This window comes from Miscanthus floridulus, chromosome 17, assembly GCF_019320115.1.
Source record: "Miscanthus floridulus cultivar M001 chromosome 17, ASM1932011v1, whole genome shotgun sequence".
Classification (NCBI taxonomy): Eukaryota; Viridiplantae; Streptophyta; class Magnoliopsida; order Poales; family Poaceae; genus Miscanthus; species Miscanthus floridulus.
This window is the reverse complement of record NC_089596.1, coordinates 77,070,564-77,086,136: the sequence shown is the minus strand read 5'-3', so window position 1 is coordinate 77,086,136 and position 15,573 is coordinate 77,070,564. Positions and strand designations below refer to the sequence as shown.

General features: G+C 44.7%; 1 pseudogene; it reads left to right on the top strand.

Moving 5' to 3' along the window:
• The first annotated feature begins 423 nt into the window (after positions 1 to 423).
• The window catches only part of LOC136515820 (preprotein translocase subunit SCY2, chloroplastic-like), a 28,698-nt pseudogene continuing 13,548 nt past the window's right edge, over positions 424 to 15,573 (top strand).

Here is a 15,573-nt window from a genome sequence, read left to right as displayed (position 1 = left end):
TAGCTACGCCGGGGGCTCCATGGCGCTCGGACATCACTCTTGGTGGTTGGATCTTGCTACGTCTCATCGATGTGCTATCAAGCTGCTCCATACTGTTCGGATCAGGGTGCTGATCTTAGGCAGCACATCTAGGGTCTTGATACGCACATATCGGATGACGTCGGCAAAGCTTTCAGACTTCTTTTTCTTTGACCCTACTACAAGATTCATTCTTTATCTTCCAGCAGGCTCAGGGACTAAGTGGGCACACTTCACCTTATGGTGAATGTGCACTTTTCTCATCTCGAGGCTATGCCCGGGGACTGGCTGCCTGCTCGGCTGGTTTTCTACTTTCTAGCCCTAGCACCACGTGACTACATCACCTACTGTTAGGCTCAGGGACTAGCTTGGGGGGTATGACCCTCAGTATCCATAAGACAAGACATGGGCCACTCCATCAGAGGTGGCCCAGCCCATAAGATCAAGGTGTGCACAACGCTACTCAACGTGCACCGCAATATATTGTATAGTACCAAATAGGATACTTTTCTTGTAACCCTACCCGTTCAGAGTATATAAAGAGAGATAGGGGTCCCCTAGTCACTAGGCTATATCAAGATACATACATCTGTAGTCACGCAATATCATACGATAGCTAATACAAATCAACAGACCACAGGAGTAGGGTATTACGTCATACTGACGGCCTGAACCTGTCTAACTCGTGTGTCTCTGTTGCCTTCTTATTCTTGATCTCACGCTCCTCTACCGATCAATCTACCTTCCTAGGATACCCCTCGGAGGACTGCCGATGATATTCTGTCGACACTCGCCGTCTTCACCAGGGCTTCGACGTCCGATGTGGTCCCATGCGCACAGAGAGGAAGGTGGTGGCACGACAGCAGGGCGGAAGGGCACGGTGTACCAAAACCAGTTCTTGGCATGGCTAGGTGCGATGGCGGAGGGCGTGGCGGAGGCCTTCTTCCGTAGTGAGATCCACCGGCCGCTAGCCTTCACTGTCGCGCTCATCGTGCTCAGCCGCGTGGGCTACTTTATCCCACACCTAGGGTTCAACCGCCGCCTCATCCTAGACTCTTACCTCAACTTCTCCCCGCTTCCTATAGGTCTATTCCACTCCTCCCTCGGATTACACACTAGCGAGTTGTGCATGGGGTTTTGGTTTAGGGAAGCTAATAGAGGCTTTTACATGTATGCCATTAAAAAAGTTTGTAATTACACATAAGCCATTAAAAAAATTGACCGCACACGAGTGTCATAATTCTAAACTTCTTTGCTCTCCAAGCCATTCCATCGGTGTTCTGTTCGTTTTTCACCATTACATGTGGTCCCGGTCAGTGTAAAGGTCCAAAATACCCTTCTCTCGTCCTATCCTCTTACTTCTTTAGTCCACACCGCTCGCGCTTGTGTCCGACACCGGTGGAGCTCGCACCCGCGCTCGCGTGCCAGGAATGGGAAGAGGCTCGGCCGCGGCTAGGGCACCGAACTCCCTGGTGATCTCCTCCTATGCCGCATCCACCTGCTCCCTGGCCTTGTCGTTCACCACCTAGAGGATGCGGATGTAGGAGACGTGGTCGAAGGTGGGGTCCCGCTGCCGCACCTTGGCCTCCTCGACGAGCGTCGCCGTGGCCACCTGCCGCTGCTCGAGGAGCTCGATGCACTCTAGCATCTTGGACACGTTGCTGGCGCCAAAGACGTCGTGCACGACTACAAAATCATCCATCATGAAGTAAGGCACGAAGACACAGCCCGGCATGCACATGCGCTGCATGCTCCTTGTCGTCCAGTATCTCCTCCTCCGCTCGCGTCCGCACCCAGCGGAGCTCGCGCTCACGCTTGCAGCCGGCAAAGCCCCGCTCGACGGAGCTCATGCTCACGGCCACCATCCCCTCCGTCAATGGTGGTGGCATTCACGTTCGGCCTCGCACTCATGCTCACGGCTGCCTATCCCCTCTGGCAGTGGTAGCATCATCCACACCTGGCCTCGCGCTCGTGCTCGTGGCTACCATCACCTTCGACAACGGCGTCCTTGTCCACTCCCGGTGTCAGGTTCATAAACCTAGGGTCCCTCGGGGACCGGCTTCTACGCCCGGGCTCAGCCTAGGAAAACAACATGTAGTTCATGGGCCAGTGTAGGGTCAAGATGGTGGACTAGAGGGGGGTGAATAGTCTTTTCTAAAACTTAATCTCGTCAACTAACCGAAACAAGTGCAGAATTATAACTATCGGTCTAGCCAAGACTATACCCCTCTATCTATATTCACTAGCACCTTTCAAAGATACTAATTAGCAACAAAGGTGTTGGGCTAGCTAGAGCTCTCCTAACCAATTCTAGAAGCAAGGTCACACAAACCTATGCCACTAGTACTTTAAGTGACAAGGGAGCTCCTACACATGCCAGTAAGCAAAAGCACAAAGCCAACTAAGCTCACTAGCATGCTCAATAACAAGGCAACCAATACCAAATTAGAGAGCGCAATTACTTAGCTACACAAACTAAGCAATGTGACTAACAAGGTTACGTAAACCAAATTAGCCACGCAAGGGAGCTACTTCTATGCTACATAAGCAAGAAGGTAACTAGTAAGCTACACAAGCTAACTAATTACAAGAGCAACTACACAAGCTTAATATGTATAAAAGTAATTGCAAGCTTGTGTAATGGGAATGCAAACCAACGGGAAGAACAAGGTTGACATGATGATTTTTCTCCCGAGGTTCACGTGCTTGCCAACACGCTATGTCCCCGTTGTGTCGACCGCTCACTTGGTGGTTCGGCGGCTAATTGGTATCACTCGCCAACCCTGCACGTCGGGCACCACAAGAACCTACCCCAGAGGCGAGGGTAACTCAATGACATGCTTTACTAAAGTTGCTCTTCGTGGCTCCCGTGGGCCGAGTATAATGCCCCTCACAAAGCACTTCTCCAGAGCGCCGCACAAGCTTCTTGCAGGCTTCCACAGAGACCACCACCAAGCCATCTAGGAGGTGGCAACCTCCAAGAGTAACAAGCACCACTGGCTTGCAACTCGATCACCTAGTGCCACTCGATGCAACCTCACGATGCAATCGCACTAGAATCGCTCTCTCACACAATCGGATGATCACTATCAAGTATGTGTGAGATGGAGGGCTCTCAAGCACTCTCAAGCATAGACACAAAGTCCCCCAAGATGCTCAGCTCTAGCTATGGCTGAAGGCCACTTCTATTTATATCCCTAAGGGCTAAACTAGCCGTTACCCCTTCACTAGGCAACTATCGGGTCGACCGGATGCTCCGGTCGTGCGATGCATGCCACGTGTCACCTGCGTTCAACGGCATACTTCTGATCTCAATGGTCATCTTCTGACCAGATATAGTAGCTTCAACTAACCGGACGCTGGACCCTCAGCGTCTGATCGTTTACAGTAAGGTACCGACCCCGACCGGACGCGTCCGGTCGGTCGTGATCGGACATAGCCCCAGCGTCCGGTCACTCTCCAGCGACACTACTTTGTCCGACAACAGGACCGGATGCTGCCTCCAGCGTCCAGTCACTTTCAGAGCCAGCGTTTGGTCGACTGACCGATGTTGCACGCTGATTGCTACCATTGACCGGACGCTAAGCCTCAGCGTCCGGTCACTGCGTGACCAGAGTCTGGTCCACACTGTGGGACCCTGTCTTTTCTATAGGGCGTCAGTGGCATCATCGGACTATCCGCACTCTATGGGCGGACACTCCGCCGGTGGAGTTTCTAACCCTTCTCGCCTCCGTTTCATCACCGAGTTGATCCACATCAACTCCAACTTCATCTCCTTTGTAAATGTGCCAACACCACCAAGTGTACAACACCATGTGTATGTGTGTTAGCTTTTCACAATCATTTCCCAAAGGATGTTAGCCACTCAACTTGTCACACCACTCAATCCTAGCGACGATGCACAGTTAGATCACTCGAGTGGCACATAGATGACCGATATACAAACAAGTTTGCTCCTCTTGATAGTACGGCCATCTATCCTAAACCCGGTCATCAACTTCTCTACACACCTATGTCCGGTGAAATGAAATGCCCTAGGTTATACCTTTGTCTTGCGCATTCCATTCCATCTCCTCCAATGTCGATGCAACACATGCACCAACACGATCAACAACGATATGATCCACTTCATATCATCACATGATCATATTGGTTCATTGATCTTGACTTCACTTGCTTTTCACCATTGCCTTTGTCCATCGATGCTAAGTCTTGCTCAAGCTTTACCGCCACACGGTCCATTGCTCCAAAGCCTCTAACTTGCCCTTCATGCTTGCAACCGGTCCATCAAGCCAAGTCTTGTCTTAATCTTCTCCACCTTGATCACATGACTTAATGTCATGTCTCATGTGCAATGAGCTCCTTCATCATCACATGTGTGAGCTTTGCAACATCTCCAAGCCATTATCACCTTCATGGCATATGTTGCTCATACTTATGTACATGTGGACTAATCACCTATGTATCTCACATAAACACAATTAGTCCACCTAAGTTGTCACTCAATTACCAAAACCAAACAAGGACCTTTCAGTCGGCCCAAGAGTCTAAAACACAATGGGCCGGAAGGGCAATCCGGTCACCGACCGGAAGGTCTACCCAAAAGAACAAGCGCCCGCTCGTCAACTTCTTTGGCCCACCTCTCTGACCGAAGCACTCGCTTCAGGCACCAGTCGCCTCCAAGCGGTCCCTCTAATCGGAAGGCCAAGCCAAAAATGTTGCTTCCTACTCTAACCCCATGACTCTAACCCCACGACCAGGGCTCGTGGGAACCCTGCTCACCGCTCTTCTCCAACCGGCGCACTCAGAGCTGACTAGAGCCATCCGACCGGGGGTGCCCTGTTCGGTATGAACCAGAAGACGTGCGGGGAAAGGCAAGGCAAGGCTCACAAGTCAAAACCACTGTACTAGGGACCATACCCTGTGCAAAACAATACTCTATAGCCACCATCTCCCCCTACAGTATTGTAGGGGCCGCTAAAACTCCTATACGGTAAGCCCCCCGCGTGTCTCTAAACATCAATCGCGGTATGGGCACTAGGATTTGCTATACCGGGTGAACATAGCATGGCTCCTCACATGCCACTAGGCATCAAATAGTATTTGCAGGTACCGGCGTCCATCCTTCCTGAAGAAGATAGCACAACCTCTCGTACACATCCGACATTCTACAGTGACATCAACAATGTTAGGGGCGCCTACCATCATCCAGTCTTCATCAGCGTGGGCAACAAGGCTTAGAAACATCCGTACTCTCTCCATCTCACATGTAAAGCCATCCCCTTCATTTATAAAAGGGGATGCACTCCCTCCAACGGGGGGAGGTCGACTTTTTCAAGTTCAGACTCACTAGATCGATAGCTCATAATCCCTCATGCACACGCTCGAATACCTAGCTGGTAGCAAAGTTCCTGTCACTCTCGGCCCTTTTGGTTGGAGTCGACCGGACCTCTTGTACACCCCATCTTTCTCCCTCTTGTTTGTAACCCCACTACAAAGTTTGAGCACCTGGGCTTAGGAATAAAGTCGCCGACCGACCCCGACTAGACGTAGGGCACGTTGCCCGAACCAGTATAGATCCTGTGTCATTAAGTGCTAGGCCATCTCCAATCACAACGTACAACAAAACTACAAATATTTACTAGTTGGTCACTTTCTGCACTGACACCCAGCTTCCCCTCGCGCTTGCGGCCGGTAGAGCCCCGCTCGGCGGAGCTCGCGCTCGAGCTCGTGGCCGCCATCCCCTCCGTCAGCGCTCGTGCTTGTGGCCGTGGGCATGCCTGCCGCGCTGTGCCGCCGCGGCCAAGAAGAAGGAGATGGCGGTGCTGCTGATGGTGGCCGCTCTAGCCACGACCATCCTCAAGGTGACCGCCTCGGCGCCGCTGCTCCACACTACCGCCCAACCTAGCCCCGGACGCCGCGAGCGCAAGTGCGGGGGAGCTTCGCCCCGGCCGCCATGGGCGCGCGCGGGCGAGCTTCGCCTCGGCCGCACGCACGAGAAGAGAGATCGAGTTTGAGAGAGAGAGAGAGGGTAGGGATGAGGGGGGGTATTATGGACATTTTGACTGACCAAACCCATTTGTCAGGACTCCTAAACGGTGAAAAACGAACAGAACACCGACAGAATGGCTTGGAGAGCAAAGAAGTTCAGAACGATGGCACTCGTGTGCGGTCAATTTTTTTAATGGCTTGTGTGTAATTACAAACTTTTTTAATGGCATACATGTAAAAGCCTCAAGAAAATAGCCTGTAGTTCTAACTTCGTTTGTGCAGTTGACCTAGGCGATTTCTCCTAAGAATTGAAGCTTTCATTTTTCCAGCTGGGGATCAGCATCAAATTTCAGCATCTATTGTCATGCAGGTTTGGTAATTCTTATCCTTTGGTCCGTGATGTGCTTATATTTGCTAGTGACAAATTCTTGCATATTTTTTAGTTAATTCTTAATTTTTGCAATGAACAAAGGAAAGTTTGTGAGTTGCATTTTTTTTAGAAAAAAGGAAGTTTTATTCTGATCTGCACTCAACAAAAAATTATTGCAAATTTAGGTTCTGGCTTATAAAAGTAGGCTCTTAAAAAACTCATAACTATGATGTAAAAAAGGACAGCAATATAAGCAGTAAGCCTATTTGAACATCGCCACCATGTTTGGCGAAGATCTCCGTTGCCGTTGTCTCCAGAATATGACTAGGCCACTGGTTGGTCATTTTTTCCTAGAAAGATGGACTAGAAACGTATCCGGTGAGTAGCCCTAAAAACAACCTGTAAATAAGATGATAGTATCTTTTTGTCAAAAACCAAGTCATTCAGCAGAACCAAATAGACCAAATGATTGTGCTTGTTCCCACACAAACTTGAGAGCACAAGTTGTGATCTAATTGATGAAGCCAAGGAACAAAAAATGAACAGGGTTTCTTGGTGGGCGTAAACCAAAAGCACCAAACAATGTGTGCTACGTGGCCATTGAAAAAAAGATGTTGAATAGTTTCTTTTTTGTTGCAAAAGCAACAACTCTCATCAGCTCTCCAATTGCGCTTTACAAGGTTATCTTTAGTTAAAATTACGCCCTTCAGAAACAACCGAATGAAGATCTTAATTTTAACGGGTAACTTCAACCTCCATACTGCTTTATAGAGGCATTGCAAGTTGGTTCACTAAGTATTTGTACATTTATTGAACTGAGAAATATCCCTGGTTGTTGAGGTTCCACTTAATTGAATCTTGTTAGCAATCAAGTTGCACAAATGCTATTCTTGAGACCAATTCATTCCACTTGGCTAGCTTGTCACCAACTAGTGCTCTGCGGAAAGTAAAATTAAGAGGTCTAGAACTAAAAATCTAAGCAACTGTAATATATTTTTTCCTAGCAATATTGTATAGATGGGTATTGTTCATTGAGAGCCAAGTTTTCAAACAATTTGTCCTCCCAGAACCTAACAAGGGCCCCATTATGTAGTTTAAAAGAATATAAGTCTAGGTAACGATCTTTGAATTTCATAAGGCCTTACCAAAAGTGTGAATCTCCTGGTTTCCAATGTGTTTCCTCTATAGTTTTGTTTTTCAAATATTTCTTTCTAAGAAGTTATTGCCAAACCCCATCTTCATTGATTAATATAAAGAATACTTGCTTAGCAAGCAAGCATTTTGAGTCACAAGGTCTATGATTCCTAAGCTACCTTGTTCCTTTGGTTGGCATAAAACTCCCCATTTTGTCGGTCTATAACTCTTTATTTTTTTTTTCTTATGGTTGTCCCCTTGCTAAAAGAAATTAGATCTATAAAACATAACTTTTTCAGAATCCGTTTTGGTACTCCAAAGAAGGACATCATATACATTGTTTGTGAGTTGCATGACATCAACTCGTCCAATGGTGAAAGTGTTGTCTCATAGTTCAAAATTTTTGCTCATGAAACAGTTGCTTCACGAAAGAAAGACCTCTTTCTCTCACCTCCCTCTCTCCTCCTCATCACAAAATAGTTCTATGTGGCACTACATGAGACGACCTCGGAGACTGCTAACATACCAATGTACTCCTCGAAGACTGCTAACATACCAATGTACTTGCCCTATTCTTACTACTATATTCAATCCCTTAAACATGCATGTTTCCCTTGGCATAGCCTAGAAGCCCAGAATTTTGGTAGAGAAGTCCCCCCCAACCCAACACACACAACATTCAGAGTTGGTAAATTGCTATTTCAGGCTTGGAAATTGTTCGCACGCAAATCCTTAAGAAAATTGTACCATGCATCCTTTAACATTTATCTATTTAGGTATATGAGCTCAAGTTTCAAGAACTTAACACTTTAGGCCCCAAATGTTGCTATATGTTTCACACTTTTGCCTTGCCTAATAAGCACAAGTTACATTGCGCAGAATAAAGATCAGTTTGGATCTACTCATGTAAGTTTACCATTCAATATATTCCCTTTCATGGACCTAGTTGGAACGCCACAAGTTTAAGCCTCTTTTTATGGCACTTGATTTTTCATAAAAATGCATCTTGTTATTTTGATACTGTTGTTACAATAACTGGTCTCTTTTTAAAGGGCGTACCCAGTGCAGAGAGCTCCCGCTCTGTGCGGGGTCTGGAGAAGGGTGTCAGTGGCAAGCCTTACCCTCGCCTGTGCAATGCGAAGAGACCGCGACTCGAACCTAGGACCTTCCGGTCACAGGCAGTAAGACTATCGCTTGCACCAGGCTGGTCTCTTTTTATTGAAAAAAAACATAACAAAAGGTATCTGTTTTAGGTTCTCTGTCATGTTCTTCCAACACTTGAAAAGCTCCGCAAGGAAGGATTAGACGGACATGAGAAAATAAAAGGCTATATGTGTGTTTAGTTGTCTATCTTGAACAGTGAGACCGTTTTTTCCCTGGAAATTATTTGGACTTTTACATACCATTTCATCTAGTTTGAATCCTTTCTTTTGTGGGTAGATGGTGGCTTTCTTTGTGTTTTGCAACTGTGGCTGCTTTTAATGTGTTATGCTATTCCCTGCAGTATTCAGTATATGCTGCAAGTTACAGGTAAACTACCTTTTGGTGTAAATTATTTTCTTCAAAGTACTCCTTCCCCACAAGCATGCTGGCAGGCACCACCATCAGCTCATTGTTTTGTTCCTTTGTTTTTCATGCTGATGCATTATCAGCTGTAAGGGCAATAAGTAATTCGAGGACCAAAGTTTTTATTAATCCTAATTTGTTTGAATAGTAGGAGATATAAATACTCATTTAGTATGTTTACAGCTCTATTTTCTTTATTCTTTTGTTACAGGGTTAAGCATATAATTATAACAAGTCTTTTGCTTGTTCTTGGTGCAATGTCAATGACATGGATTTGTGACACCATAACAGAATCTGGATTTGGTAATACTTTACCTCATGCATATTTGTAATTTATTATAACCTGTCCATGTTCTGAATGTCTTGTGTCTTGTATGGACTAATACACACGTTATGTCATATATTGATGCTGTGCATAATTAATTGTTTAGAAGAACCTTGATATGCTATATTTGTCTCGATACCAAATAAACTGAAATTATAAGAAATATCTTTTGTGTGTGTGTGTGCGTGCGTGGGGAGGGCAATTTTGTTTGCAGATCTATATTGTGGAAGAGCTCATGGATGTTTTAATGTATTGGGAGCTTCTCATTCCTGAAAGGCTAAAGTAAATAAATAATTAACTGCCTGTTCTTTTTGGTGTCTGGTCTTTCTGTTCCAACTACTTCATCTGCTGGTACTGGGCTCTTAAGAAAAAACAAGGCATGTATTTGAGTTAGGAGTCATTGGCTTGATTGACGAGTTCAACATGAAAACATATGATAATGTTATTATCAATGTGTCTGTCTTGGTTAGCATTTTTTTTGAAAACACAGGAGAGTTGCGTTTCATTGTGAAAGCATCTAGGCCCCTAGTTGGGTTTCGGTGATTAATGATAATACAAGATTACTATGACTAACGTGTGTTTTGCAAATGCAATTAAGTTAGGTCATGGTAATGGAGATCAATTGGGCAATCAAGGTTGTCATGCCCCTACGATAGAAATTATTTCGGTTTTCAAAGGATGGACGACAAGGTTAAGGATGACTAGTTCTAAGTGTCGATTGGAGTTGGAGTGACACTTAGAGTAGTTTAGGACTTTGTTTTTCCTTTGGCCGTACTATTAAGGGGGGTATGGACGGGTAGCTTGACCTAGGTGAGTCTAGTGAGTTAGGTGTGGTGCACACTTGTTAAAACTAGCTTTAGGTAGCTCCTATGAATGCATAAGATCCTTTGGAGCAAACTTCATTCACATATGATCGAGAGTTGGAAGTGAATAGAGGGTCAAATGCTAACTGGACGCTGGCCCCGGTGTGACCGGACGCTGGCCGCAGGGTCCGGTTAGTTCATTTGATCAACAGACTGTGTTCGGTGTGACCGGACGCTGGAGAGGTCAAGTGACCAGACGCTGAAAGGCAGCGTCCGGTCAACTCCAGTAAGGTTCCAAAGAAGGGAATCTACGATCGGACCCTGAGGGTTCAGCGTCCGGTCGAGTCCAGTAAGGGTTTAATGCGACTGGACGTGTCCGATCAGTGGTGACCAGACCCTGCCAGCGTCCAGTCAACACATTTTTACTAGTTCATGGGTTGAACTGACCGGAGCGTTCGATCAATACGATCGGAGCGTCCGGTCACCCCGCAGAAGCTCATAACGGTTTGTTTTTCAAGCTGCCTTATAAATAGAAGCTCCACTCATATGTGGAGTCACTTTTGCTCATTCCAACAGTTGAGAAACACGTTTGTGAGTGCCAAGAAGAGCAAGGTCCTAGTGAGGTGATTGAGATTTGAGAATCCAAGAGAGTAGCCTCATTAGTGAATCAAGAGTAGTCAAGTGTGCATCCATCTTCTCATTAGGCTTCGCGTGGTCAAGTGAGAGTTCGTGCTTGTTACTCTTGGTGATCACCATCACCTAGATGGCTTGATGGTGATTGGGAGCTTGGTGATCACCCGGCGGAGCTTATGGGTGACCTAACTCAAGTTGTGAGCGGCTTTGGGTGATTCACCGCGACGGAGTATTGAAGAATCAACCCGTAGAGAGCACTTGATCCTTGCGCGGATCAAGGGGGAGCTACACCCTTACGTGGGTGCTCCAACGAGGACTAGTGGGGAGTGGTGACTCTCCGATACCTCGGCAAAACATCGCCGCGTTCCTCTCTCTCCATTTACTTTGAGCATTTACTTTGAGTATTTTCTTTGAGCAATTCAATACTTATCTTTATATTCATAGAATTGCCATGCTAGAGTAAGTTTGGAACATAGGTTGCAAGTTCATTGTGCGTTAGTTTGATAAAAACACTTTTCTAGGCACAAGGGGTTAATTGGGCTATCCGTAGGATTTGATTATTGCAAGAAAATTTAGAATTAGCCCAATTCACCCCCCTCTTGGGCATCTTGATCCTTTCAATTGGTATCGAAGCCTCATGCTCATGTTTTTAAGCTTAACCGCTTAGAGTAAGATGTCTCACAGGGATGGACCTCCTATCTTTGAGAGAGATGACTTTCCATATTAGAAAATCCGCATAGAGGCGTACTTAGAAGCCCTTGACGTTGGTATTCTTAGAGCCGCCTCACAAGGCTTCCCAAAACCTCGGGATGCTACTAACCTATAAGGCGATGAGGTTAATTATGAAAAATGGAATGCAAAGGCTCGCAACACTATCTTTAGAGGCCTTTGCAAAGATGTGTTCAACCGTGTAAGGAACCACAAAGACGCCCATGCACTATGGTTGGACATTTGTGCGCTCCATGAGGGAACCAAGAATGAGCGTGAGGAACGCTATCATCTTGTGATTAAAAAGCTAAATTCATTTGAAATGCTTCCCAAAGAAAGTGCTAATGAGATGTATTCTCGTTTAAATGTTCTTATAGAGGAAGTCAATGGACTTGGACTTACTCAAATGTCACCATCTGACGTTGTGAGAAAGATCTTGAGTGTCCTCCCCATTGACAAATATGGACACATTGTGACCGTGCTACATCAAGGTGATCTTTCCACCGCTACACCGACATAAATCTTGGGAAAGATCAATGCTCATGAGATGTATATGCACATCATGCCACAAGATGGCTCATCCTCTACAAAGAAGAAAGAGAAGGACTTAGCATTCAAAGCTAGCCAAGATAAGGGCAAAGTAAGACTTGAGTATAAGAGCTCAAGTGATGAAGAAGATGATGAAGAAAGTCTTGCTTTCATGGTGAAGAAGACCGCCAAGATGCTAAAGAAGCTAAATAAGAGTGGCATCAAGTTTGACAGCAAGAGGAAGAAGTTCTTCATAAGCTCAAGAAGAAAGCCAATCTCCGAGATGGATTGCTACAATTGTGGTGAACTTGGCCATCTAGCTCATCAATGCACAAAGCCCAAGAAAGACAAGTTCAAGAACAAGAACAAGGGCAAGAAAGATGACTTAAGTAATGAAGATGAAGATGAAAAGAAGAAGAACAAGCCATACAAGAAGAGAGATGGCAAAAAGAGGGACTTCTATAAGAAGAAGAAGAGTGGAAAGGCCTACATTGTCGGTGATTGGCTCACAGACATTGATTCATCAAGTGGATCATCTGATGATGATAGTGACAATGAGAAGGTGGCCACCATTGCTATTGATCTTGCATCTTCACCACCACCATCGCCATCATCCTCTACACACCTATGCCTTATGGCCATGGGTGAATGCAAGGTAACTAAGAATGATGATAGTAGTGATGATGAGCATGCTGTGATGATGATAGCGATAGCGATGATGATGATTCACCTACATATGACGATCTTGTCAAAATACTAAGAAAATACACTAAGATCATTAGAAAGAGTAGAGCTACAAATGAAAAGCTTGATGCTAAAAATGATTCACTCTTAGCTAAGTGCGATACATTGGAAAATGCTAATGATGAGCTTAGAGAAACCAATGATGCTATATCATCCAAACTCAAGGAGCTCAAATCTTCTAAGAAAGAGCTTAAAGATAAACATGATAAACTTGAGTGGGTGCACAATGAGCTCATCACTAGTCACAACAAACTAAAAGATGAGTATACAACTCTTAAGATCAATCATGATACTCTTGTCATTGCTCAAGAATTTCTACCAAATGAGCCACATGATGCTACTAACTATGTTGTTAAGATTGATATAGCTACATCATGTGATGATTTGATTGATAAAAGCATTGAGCAAGGATCTAGTGGCAAAGGCAAGCAAGTGGTTAAGTGCAATGACTATGATGAATATGTCAAGCTCAAGAACACAAATGAGAAGCTCATGAAAGATCTTGAAGAAATGAAAAGCCACAACACCATTGTGCTAGAAACTCTTGATCATGACAAAGAGTTGATTCTTGAGAATGAGAAGCTCAAAGAAGAAAACAAGAAGCTCAAGGAAGAGAAGAAAGATGATGCTCTTAAGGAAGAAAATAAGAAGCTCAAGTTAGAGAAAGAGCATCTCAAGATTGGATTGAGCAAGTTTTCAAGAGGCAAGCACCTCCAAAGTGAGCTACTCATGAACACTATCATAAAGATGGATAGAAGTGGCATTGGATATATGGCAAGTATAGAGAAGAAGAAGGCTCAAGTTCAACAACAACAATCAAAGCCAAAGCCAAAGCCAAAGAGATGTTTTGAGTGTGGATAAGAAGGCCACTTTGCTCATGAGTGTCAAACTCCACTGCCACAACCCTTGCCCAAACATGCTAGACCCTTTGCCTTCAATGCTCACTACATGCTTAGAAAGGACTCTAGTGGAAAGATGAAAGTCATGTTCTTAGGTCCTCCTAACAAGAATAGGCCTAAGAAGATTTGGGTGGCTAAGTCACTTGTTGAGAAGGTGAAGGGCCCTCAACAAGTTTGGATTCCTAAAGCTTGAATCTCTTGTGTGTAGGTGAACTACAAGACCGGTGGAAGTCATTGGGTTATTGATAGTGGCTGCACTCAATATATGACTGGTGATCCTCGTATGTTCACCTCACTAGATAAAGAGGTAGATGGACAAGAGAAAATAACATTTGGAGATAACTCAAAGGGCAAGGTTAAAGGATTAGGCAAAGTGGCAATATCAAATGAGCATTCCATCTCTAATATGCTATATGTTGCTTCATTGAGCTTCAACTTGCTATCCGTTGGGCAATTATGTGATCTTGGCTTCCAATGCTTGTTCACCGAGAAGGAGGTTGTTGTATCCAAGGTAGATGACAATCAAGTGATATTCAATGGATTTAGATACAATAACTTATATCTAGTGGACTTCACCTCCAAAGATATAAATTTGAAGACTTGCCTATTCATCAAAACAACACTTGGGTGGCTATGGCATAGAAGACTTGCTCATATTGGGATGAGCTCACTCAAGAAGCTTATGAAGAATGATTTGGTGAGAGGATTGAAGGATGTGAAGTTTGAGAAGGACAAGCTTTGTAGTGCATGTCAAGCCAGCAAGCAAGTTATAAATACTCATCCAACCAAAGCTTTCATGTCAACCACAAGAGTGCTAGAACTTCTACATATAGATTTATTTGGACCAACAACATACAAGAGTTTGGGAGAGAATCTCTATTGTCTTATGATTGTGGATGACTATTCAAGGTATACATGGGTATTCTTCCTTCATGACAAATCCGAAGTTGTATCTTGTTTCAAGAAGTTTGCCAAGAGAGCTCAAAATAAATTTGAAGTGAAGCTCAAGAAGATAAGAAGTGACAATGACAAAGAATTTGACAACACAAACATTGAAGCCTATTGTGATGAAGTTGGGATCAAGCATGAAGTCTCCGCAACTTATACTCCTCAACAAAATGGTATAGTTGAGAGGAAGAACTGGACCTTGATCACTCTTGCAAGGATAATGCTAGATGAGTACAACACTCTCGAAGCTCTATGAGCGAAAGCAATCAACACCGCATGCTATGCATCTAATAGCCTATTCCTTCAAAAGTTCCTTGGCAAGACACCTTATGAGTTGCTCAATAGAAAGAAGCCGGACGTCTCCTTCTTTAGGGTGTTTGGTTGCAAATGCTATATCTACAAGAAGTGGCAACACCTAGGGAAGTTCTAAAGATGTTGTGATATTGGTTTTCTTGTTGGTTACTCATCAAAGTCCAAAGCATATAGAGTATTTAATCATGCCGCCGGCTTGGTTGAAGAAACATATGATGTGGAATTTGATGAATCTAACGGCTCCCAAGGAGCACATGAGAATCTTGATGATATAGGTGATGAACCATTGAGGGAGGCTATGAAGAATATTCCGGTGGGAGACATCAAGCCAAAAGATGATGAAGATGATGTACAAGTCATTGATCAACCTTCTTCATCAAGTGTGCCACAAGATGGTGAGAAAAATGAGAGAGTAGAAAATAAAGATACTCATATCTCTCATGAGCAAATGGTGGTATAAGCATAAGATGTTGATGCTCCACAACCTCCTCCTCAAGTGGTCAATAGAAGAAATACACCTCTCCTACAAGATCATCCACAAGATCTCATCATAGGGAGTCCATCAAAGGGTGTAATGACTCGATCTCAAAAACT